This window comes from Hylobates moloch, unplaced genomic scaffold (assembly GCF_009828535.3).
Source record: "Hylobates moloch isolate HMO894 unplaced genomic scaffold, HMol_V3 SCAFFOLD_17, whole genome shotgun sequence".
Taxonomy (NCBI): domain Eukaryota; kingdom Metazoa; phylum Chordata; class Mammalia; order Primates; family Hylobatidae; genus Hylobates; species Hylobates moloch.
Genome location: NW_026652292.1, coordinates 51,111,243 through 51,120,301, shown reverse-complemented (window position 1 = coordinate 51,120,301; position 9,059 = coordinate 51,111,243). Strand labels below are relative to the sequence as shown.

At 48.8% G+C, this 9,059-nt stretch overlaps 1 pseudogene; it reads left to right on the top strand.

Annotated features, from left to right (window-relative positions):
• Positions 1 to 4,985: 4,985 nt before the first annotated feature.
• LOC116457043 (translation machinery-associated protein 7B-like) lies at positions 4,986 to 5,172 on the top strand (annotated as a pseudogene).
• Positions 5,173 to 9,059: the final 3,887 nt, after the last annotated feature.

Here is a 9,059-nt window from a genome sequence, read left to right as displayed (position 1 = left end):
TCGGGCTGCACACAAAGCGGCTCCGCGGGTCCCGCCGCCGCCGCCGCCCGCCCGGGAGCGGCGCTGGGGCTGGCGGTGCCGAGGAGGAGCAGCCGCCGCGGGGGGAGACGCGGGGCGAGTGAGCGCTGGGCGGGGAGACAGTGCCGCTCTCCGTCTGGCCGAGGAAGAGCAGCCTCCAAGGCTCCTCCGGGAGTGTGTGCGCTTGTGTCCGTCCGGGACCCCCGTGGCCCGCACGCACGCACCTCGCGCCGGCCCGGACCGCCGACTCGGACCCGGACGCCCCTCGTAGAGGCGCGCGCCCGGCCGTCCGTGCCCCGGGAGCCGGCGCCTCGCGCACGCACTGGCCGGTCACGCGAGCGGCGCGAGAGCACGCGAGACCAGCGCGCGCTCCTCGCTCCCTCCCCTTCCTCCGCCGGCCGTGCATCCGCCTCTCTCGGGCCCGAGGCGGCCGCGCGCAGGGCGGACAGCGCCGCCACCCGGTTGGCGCCAATACCTGCCGCGCGGGGCGCCTCCGGGAGGACCCGACCGGAGAGGGCGAGAGGAGGAGGAGGAGCCCGGGTGGCGGGAAGCGAGCCCAGGTTCCCGCGGCCCTGCGAGGGCACGCAGGGCAAACAGCGCTTTATCTTTCGCTGCGGCGATGAGCTGGTGACTTTTGGGGGTCATCTTGAGGGACATAGACGAAACTGGTTGGGAGGTAGTTCATTGCTCGGTGAAAATGAACTGATTTCCTCCTCAGGGAGAGATCTGCAAAGTCAAGGAAAGTTGTGCGTCGGGGCACAGCGTGAGCGGCTCACTCTCGGGTCTTCTGACAGCCACCCGAGTTGCCCACCCTCCTCAGATTTCTGAAGTTAATATTCTGAAAGCTGCAAAACATGAAAATAGCACTGGGTCGAGTCGTACTCCAGGTATGATCTTTGGGCCACCAGGCCTCACAATCACTTTGGGTACTGGCTGAAAACGTAGGTTTCCAACTCCAAAGATAAAACAAATAAAAGTATATGTTTTTTAACATAAAACATAAAAATATACATAAACATAAAAATATAACATATAAAATAAAACATCTAAAAAATATTAAAAATATACATAAACATAAAACATAAAAATCTCTGAGAGTGGAACCCAGAAATAAGCATTTATTAATTAGGTGGGTGATTCTTGTCAATAAGAAATAACTCATTTTTTTTAAATGTTTTAAACCTACCAAGCATTAACGTTTTCTGTCATCCAAAGGAAAACAACTATCAGGTAAAAACTGTACACGCAGCAGTGTTTGAGCAATTTAATGTATGTAATTGAAACAAATGAATGCAAGAACATACACTTACCTATTTAAAAAAAAATTCAAGAGAATACACAAAATTTCCGAAGAGAACGTTGAAAAGAGGATACAATAATATGAAATCGCATTCAGCTCTTGAAACTGACCACTACCATAGTTTAAAATGATATTCGACTGTTTGTTCAAATTATTCTTGATGGATACCCATTGGTCTATTGTTTTCCCACATCCTTTAATGTCAACTTAAAAATAGTAAAGGTACTGCATTTCAGCTCACTGACTTGTTTTTGACCTATTACACAAGAGCAGTCATTGCGAATCTGACACTCCACAGTTGCTGATTTGCTAGAACTCTGCCCAAAAGTCAATGCTTTGTTCTTGCGCATTTACAGTACCAGGCAGAATCCATTTAAAATTGTCCTCATCCAAACTATTAAGTGGACCAAAAGCTGCTCTCTTTTTAGGCTCTCCCTGTCACTTTTGTTATTTCTTTTTTTCTTTTGAGACGGAATCTTGCTCTGTCACACAGGCTGGAGTGCAGTGGTGCGATCTCGGCTCACTGCAGGCTCTGCCTCCCAGGTCCACGCCATTCTCCTGCCTCAGCCTCCCGAGTAGCTGTGACTACAGGCGCCCGCCACCACACCCAGCTAATTTTTTTTTTTGTATTTTTAGTAGAGACGGGGTTTCACCAGTTAGCCAGGATGGTCTCAATCTCCTGACCTCGTGATCCGCCCGCCTCGGCCTCCCAGAGTGCTGGGATTACAGGCATGAGCCACCACGCCCGGCCAACTTTTGATATTTCTTTGTGTGTTACATTCAATTAAACAACAATGATTTTATCTTTCATTCTCCTCAGTGGCTTGCCCATTATTAAATGGAGTTTTGTATATGTACATATATTTTATTTTATTTATTTTTTATATTATTTTATTATTTATTGAGATGAAGTCTCACTTTGTCGCCCATGCTGCAGTGCAGTGGCACGATCTCGGCTCACTACAGCATCTGCCTCCCAGGTTCAAGCGACTCTTGTGCCTCAGGCCCCCAAGTAGCTGGGACTGTGGGTGTGCGCCACCATACCAGGCTAATTTTTTTTTGAGACAGAGTCTCCCTCTGTTGCCCAGGCTGGAGTGTGCTGGTGTGATCCTGGCTCACTACAACCTCTGCCTTCTGGATTCAAGGAATTCTCCTGACTCACCCTCCCAAGTAGCTGGGATTACAGGCGCCCGCCACTATGCCCAGCTAATTTTCGTATCTTTAGTAGAGACAGGGTTTCACCATGTTGGTCAGGCTGGTCTCAAACTCCTGACCTCAGGTAATCTGCCTGCCTCAGCCTCCCAAAGTGCTGGGATTACAGGCTTGAGCCACCGCGCCTGGCCTTACTGGTTGATTTCTTTTTTTTTTTTTTTTTAACATGGAGTCTCACTCTATCACCAGGCTTAAGTGCAGTGGCGCGATCTCGGTTCACTTCACCTATGCCTCCCAGGTTCAAGTGATTTGTCTCCCTCAGTCTCCCAAGTAGCTAGGACTACAGGCGCGCACGACCATGCCCAGCTTATTTTTATATTTTCAGTAGAGATGGGGTTTCACCATATTGGTCAGGCTGATCTCGAATTCCTGACCTCGTGATCTGCCCGCCTCGGCCTCCCAAAGTTCTGGGATTACAGGTGTGAGCCTCTGCGCCCGGCCTATTTTATTTTTTTTAGACGAAGTCTTGCTCTGTTGCCCAGGCTGGAGTGCAGTGGTACAATCTGGGTGCACTGCAACCTACGCATCCTGGGTTCAAGCAGATCTCCTGCGTCAGCCTCCCAAGATCTGGGACTACAGGCATGCGCCATCACACCTGGCTAATTTTTGTATTTTTAGTAGAGACGGGGTTTTACCATGTTGGCCAGACTGGTCTTGAACTCTTGACCTTAGGTGTTCCACCCACCTTGGGCCCCAAAGTGCTGGAATTACAGGCATGAGCCACTGCACCCAATCTCCACCAAGCTTTTCTTCCCCCCTCAGTGCCCAAAACAATGCCTTATATTGTAGGCCTCTTTAAATAATTGTTTCACAAATGAAGGCCTGCCCTCCTGGTGGACCTTAATTTGTTTGGGGAGAAATAGACCAAAATAACAATAATACATGTATATGAAAATAAAGTAGGGAAGAGCTGGGCTCGGTGGCTCGAACCTGTAATCCCAGCACTTTGGGAGGGGGAGGCAGGCAGACTATTTGAGGTCACGAGTTTCAGACCAGCCTGGCCAACATGGTGAAACCCCATCTCTATTAAAAACACAAAAAATTAGACTCAGTGGCTCAGGCACTGTGGCTCAGGACTATAATCCCAGCACTTTGGGAAGCCGAGGCAGGTGGATCACCTGAGGTCAGGAGTTCCAGACCAGCCTGACCAACATGGTGAAACCCTGTCTCCACTAAAAATACAAAAATTAGCCAGGCGCCCTGGCACATGTCTGTAATCCCAGCTACTAGGGAGGCTGAGGCAGGAGAATCGTTTGAACCAGGGAGATGGAGGTTGCAGCAAGCTGAGAAAGCACCACTGCACTCCAGCCTGGGCAACAGAGTGAGACTCCCCGGAGTGAGAGAGAGTACAGATCACATACAGCCTTTTAGACCTCTGGTAGGACTGTGGCTATCCTCTGATTGAGGTGGGGAACTAATGGACTGTTTTAAGCAAAGAGGTGATATGGTGTATGTCCTGAGTTAGGCAACGTTGGTCAAACCACTTAATTCTTCTGTGCGTCATTTTCTTCATCTGTAAAGTAAGAATAATAATAGTATCTTCCGGCCGGGCACGGTGGCTCACGCTTGTAATCCCAGCACTTTGGGAGGCCGAGGTGGGCAGATCACGAGGTCAGGAGATCGAGACCACAGCGAAACTCCGTCTCTACTAAAAATACAAAACATTAGCCAGGCGTGGTGGCGGGCGCCTGTAGTCCCAGCTACTCGGAGAGGCTGAGGCGGGAGAATGGTGTGAACCTTGGAGGCGGAGCTTGCAGTGAGCCAAGATTGCGCCACTGCACTCCAGCCTGGGCGACAGAGCGAGACTCCGTCTCAAAAAAAAAATAAAATAAAATAAAATAGTATCTTCCTCAGATGATCATTATGAGGAATAATAAGTTAATTTTTTTTTTCTGTTGCCCAGGCTGGAGTGCAGTGTTGCAATCTCGGCTCACTGCAACCTCTGCCTCCCAGGTTCAAGTTATTCTCTTGCCTCAGCTTCCCTAGTAGCTGTGATTACAGGCATGCGCCACCACGCCCAACTATTTTTTGTATTTTTAGTGGAGATGGGATTTCACCATGTTGGCCAGGCTGCTCTTGAACTCCCGACCTCAGGTGATCCGCCTGCCTTGGCCTCCCAAAGTGCTAAGATTACAGGTGTGAGCCACTGCGCCTGGCCATAAGTTAATATTTGTAAAATGCCTAGAATAGTAACTCGCATATACTAAGCTCTACATAATTTTTTTTTCATAAAATAAAAAAAATCATTCTAGCTGCTGGGTTGAAAATAGCAGTAGATATGCAAATATGGAAGAAGGGTAGCCAGGTATAAGAGAACTATAAAAATTCCAAGGAGAAATGGTAACAAGAACCATTTCTTAGAATAATAGCTAATAGAGGTAATGGCAGTAGAGGTGGTGAAAAGGGGCAGAAGAAAAAAAGAAGAGACAAGAAATCAGGGATGACAGCAGGCGCCATGTCCAGCCACGAAGGTGGCAGGAAGAAGCCCCTGAAACAGCCCAAGAAGCAGGCCAAGGAGATGGATGAGGAAGAGAAGGCTTTCAAGCAGAAACAAAAAGAGGAGCAAAAGAAACTCAAAAGCGAAGGCCATGGGGAAAGTGCCCCTGGCCACAGGTGGAATTAAGAAATCTGGCAAAAAGTAAGCTGTTCCTTGTGCCTGAGGAGATGATGACCCTTTATTTCATCCGTATTTAAACATCTGTATTCCCTGCCATAACATCTTTTACCACCAATAGCCGGAATTAAGTGTTGTTTTGGAGCTGCTATACATTTAAGAATTAACCTTTGTTAAAAAAAAAAAAAAAAGAAGAAGAAGAAAAAGAAATGAGGGATGACTCTTAAAATTTTGGGGCCTGAGTAACTAGAACCACTATCAAGATAATGAGGACTGTGCTTGGGTAAGATCAGATTTAGAAGCCGGGCGCGGTGGCTCAAGCCTGTAATCCCAGCACTTTGGGAGGCTGAGGCGGGCGGATCACGAGGTCAGGAGATCGAGACCATCCTGGCTAACACGGTGAAACCCCGTCTCTACTAAAAACACAAAAAATTAGCCGGGCATGTTGGCGGGCGCCTGTATTCCCAGCTACTCGGGAGGCTGAGGCAGGAGAATGGCATGAACCCAGGAGGTGGAGGTTGCGGTGAGCCGAGATCGCGCCACTGCACTCCAGCCTAGGGGACAGAGCAAGACTCCGTCTCAAAAAAAAAAAAAAAATCAGATTTAGGGCCTAAAAGATATCCATGCTATCGTAAAACTTAATTAAATAGTCACTGAGCTCCTATACTGGGTAAGGCATTGAACTAGGCACTGAGAGAATATGTTAAAAACAAAATCTGGCCAGGCATGCTGGCTCACGCCTGTAATCCCAGTACTTTGGGAGCCCGAGAACGGATCACAAGGTCAGGAGTTCAAGACCAGCCTGCCCGACATGGTGAAATCCCATCTCTACTAAAAATGCAAAAAATTAGCTGGTCATGGTGGCAGGCGCCTGTGATCCCAGCTACGTGGGAGGCTGATGCAGGAGAATTTCTTGAACCCAGGAGGCAGAGGTTGCAGTAAGCCGAGATCACACCACTACACTCCAGCCTGGGGGACAGAGTGAGACTCTGTCTCAAAAAAAAAAAAAAACCATGACAAAGCTCCTATGCTTTAGAGGATCACAGTCTATTGGAGGAACCAGAGACATACCAAAATAGCAATTTGAGAGAAGGCTGCAATATGTTTTTGTGTTTTTGGTTTTGTTTTTGATTTTGTTTTCTGTTTGAGAGGGAGTCTCACTCTGTTGCCCAGGCTGGAGTACAGTGGTGCGATCTTGGCTTACTGCAACCTCCAACTTGCAGGTTCAAGCCATTCTCCTGCCTCAGCCTCCTGAGTAGCTGGGATCACAGGCATGTGCCACCACAATCAGCTGATTTTTGTATTTTTAATAGGGACGACAAGGTTTCATTATTTTGGCCAGGCTGGTCTCAAACTCCCGACCTCAAGTGATCTGCCTGCCTCGACCTCCCAAAGTGCTAGGATTACAGGCATAAGCCACCGCGCCTGACCACTGTAATATGTTTTATATTGGAGATGTGAACCACATTGTCTGGGAGCCTGGAAAAGGGATGCTAGGGAGCTTCACAAAGGAGACATTTGAGGCTAGGCCTTGAAGAATGAGTTGTGGTGAATAGTTTTTGTGGAGAGGATAATAGCTAATAAACGTAACCACAGGGGAACAAAAAAAAAACGGCCAGGCACGGTGGCTCACGCCTGTAATCCCAGCACTTTAGGAAGCGGAGGCAGGCAGATCACTAGGTCAGGAGTTCGAGACTATCCTGGCCAACATGGTGAAACCCCATCTCTACTAAAAATACAAAAATTAGCTGGGCCTGGTGGCGTGTGCCTGTAGTCCTAGCTACTCAGGAGGCTGAGGCAGGAGAATTGCTTGAACCTGAGAGGCGGAGATTGCAGTGGGCTGAGATTGCGCCACTACACTCCAGCTTGGTGACAGAGTGAGACTCTGTCTCAAAAACAACCAAACAAACAAAAACAACCAAACAAACAAAAACAAAAAAACACACAAGGCTTAGAAGTGATTTAATCCGGCTGGGCGCGGTGGCTCATGCTTGTAATCCCAGCACTTTGGGAGGCCAAGGCAGGCGGATCACGAGGTCAGGAGATCGAGACCACGGTGAAACCCCGTCTCTACTAAAAATAAAAAAAAATTAGCTGGGCCTGGTGGCGGGCGCCTGTAGTCCCAGCTACTCGAAGAGGCTGAGGCAGGATAATGGCGTGAACCCGGGAGGTGGAGCTTGCAGTGAGCCGAGATTGTGCCACTGCACTCCAGCCTGGGTGACTGGAGGGGCCAGGGCGGGAGGATGCCTTGAGCCCAGGAGTTCAAGATCAGCCTGGCTAACATGACAAAACCCTGTCTCTACCAAAAAAAATACAAAAATTAGCCTGGTATAGTGGTGCACATCCATAGTCCCAGCTACTTGGGAGGGTGAGGTGGGAGGATCACTTAAGCCTGGGAGGCGCAGGTTGTAGTAAGCCAAGATCACGCCACTGTACTCCCAACTCCAGCCTGGACCATAGAGCAAGACATGGTCTCAATTAAAAAAAAAAAAAAAAGTTTTATGTGGTTAATAATTGCACAGGCCAGGCGCGGTGGCTCACGCTTGTAATCCCAGCACTTTGGGAGGCCGAGGCGGGTGGATCACGAGGTCAGGAAATCGAGACCACAGTGAAACCCCGTCTCTACTAAAAATACAAAAAATTAGCCGGGCGTAGTGGCGGGCGCCTGTAGTCCCAGCTACTCGGAGAGGCTGAGGCAGGAGAATGGCGTGAACCCGGGAGGCGGAGCTTGCAGTGAGCCGAGATTGCGCCACTGCACTCCAGCCTGGGCGACAGAGCGAGACTCCGTCTCAAAAAAAAAAGAAAAAAAAAAAATTGCACAAAGGGGTGGCTTTGTGAGTCTTTATTGTACCCCCCACATAATTTCAATCAGTGTCCCCCTCACACACACATTCAATTATATAATCTATGTACAAAATTGCATCCAATGCAATTTGAGGACAAACCCCTAACTCCCAATTTCACTACAACTCCTTCTATATACAAATTCTAGAGCTCCTGACCAACATGGCAAAATCTCATCTCTACTAAAATATGTGTATATATATATATATATATATATATATATGCAAAAATTAGCCTGGTGGGGTGGCGCACACCTGTAATCCCAGCTACTCAGGAGGCTGAGGCAGAAGACTCACCTGAACCCAGGAGGCGGAGGTTGCAGTGAGCCAAGATCATTCCGTTGCATTCCAGCCTGGGCAACAGAGAAAGACTACGTCAAAAAACAAAAACAAAAACAAAAAAAAATTAGCAGCCCGACATGGTGGCTCATGCCTATAATCCCAGCACTTTGGGAGGCCAAGGCGGGCAGATCACCTGAGATTGGGAGTTCAAGACCAGCCTGACCAACCTGGAGAAACCCCGTCTTTACTGAAAATATGAAATTAGCCAGACATGGTGATGCATGCTTGTAATCCCAGCTACTTGGGAGGCTAAGGCAGGAGAATTGCTTGAACCCAGGGGGTGGAGGTTGCAGTGAGCCAAGATCATGCCATTGCACTCCAGCCTGGGCAACAAGGACAAAACTCCATCCCCCCCAAAAAAAATTAGCCTGGCATGGTGTTGGGCCCCTGTAGTCCCTGCTACTTGGGAGGCTGAAGCAGAAGAATTGCTTAAGTCCAGGAGGTAGATGTTGTACTGAGCCAAGGTTGCATCACTGCACTCAAGCCTGGGTGACAGAGCAAGACTCTGTTTCAAAAAAATACAATAGGCTGGGCACGATGGCTCACACCTGTAATCCCAGCACTTTGGGAGGCCAAGGCAGGCAGATCACCTAAGGTCAGAAGTTCAAGAACAGACTGGCCAACATGGTGAAACCCTGTCTCTACTAAAAATACAAAATTAGCCCGGTGTGGTGGCATGACTGTAATCCCAGCTACTAGGGAGGCTGAGGCAGGAGAATCGCTTGAACCC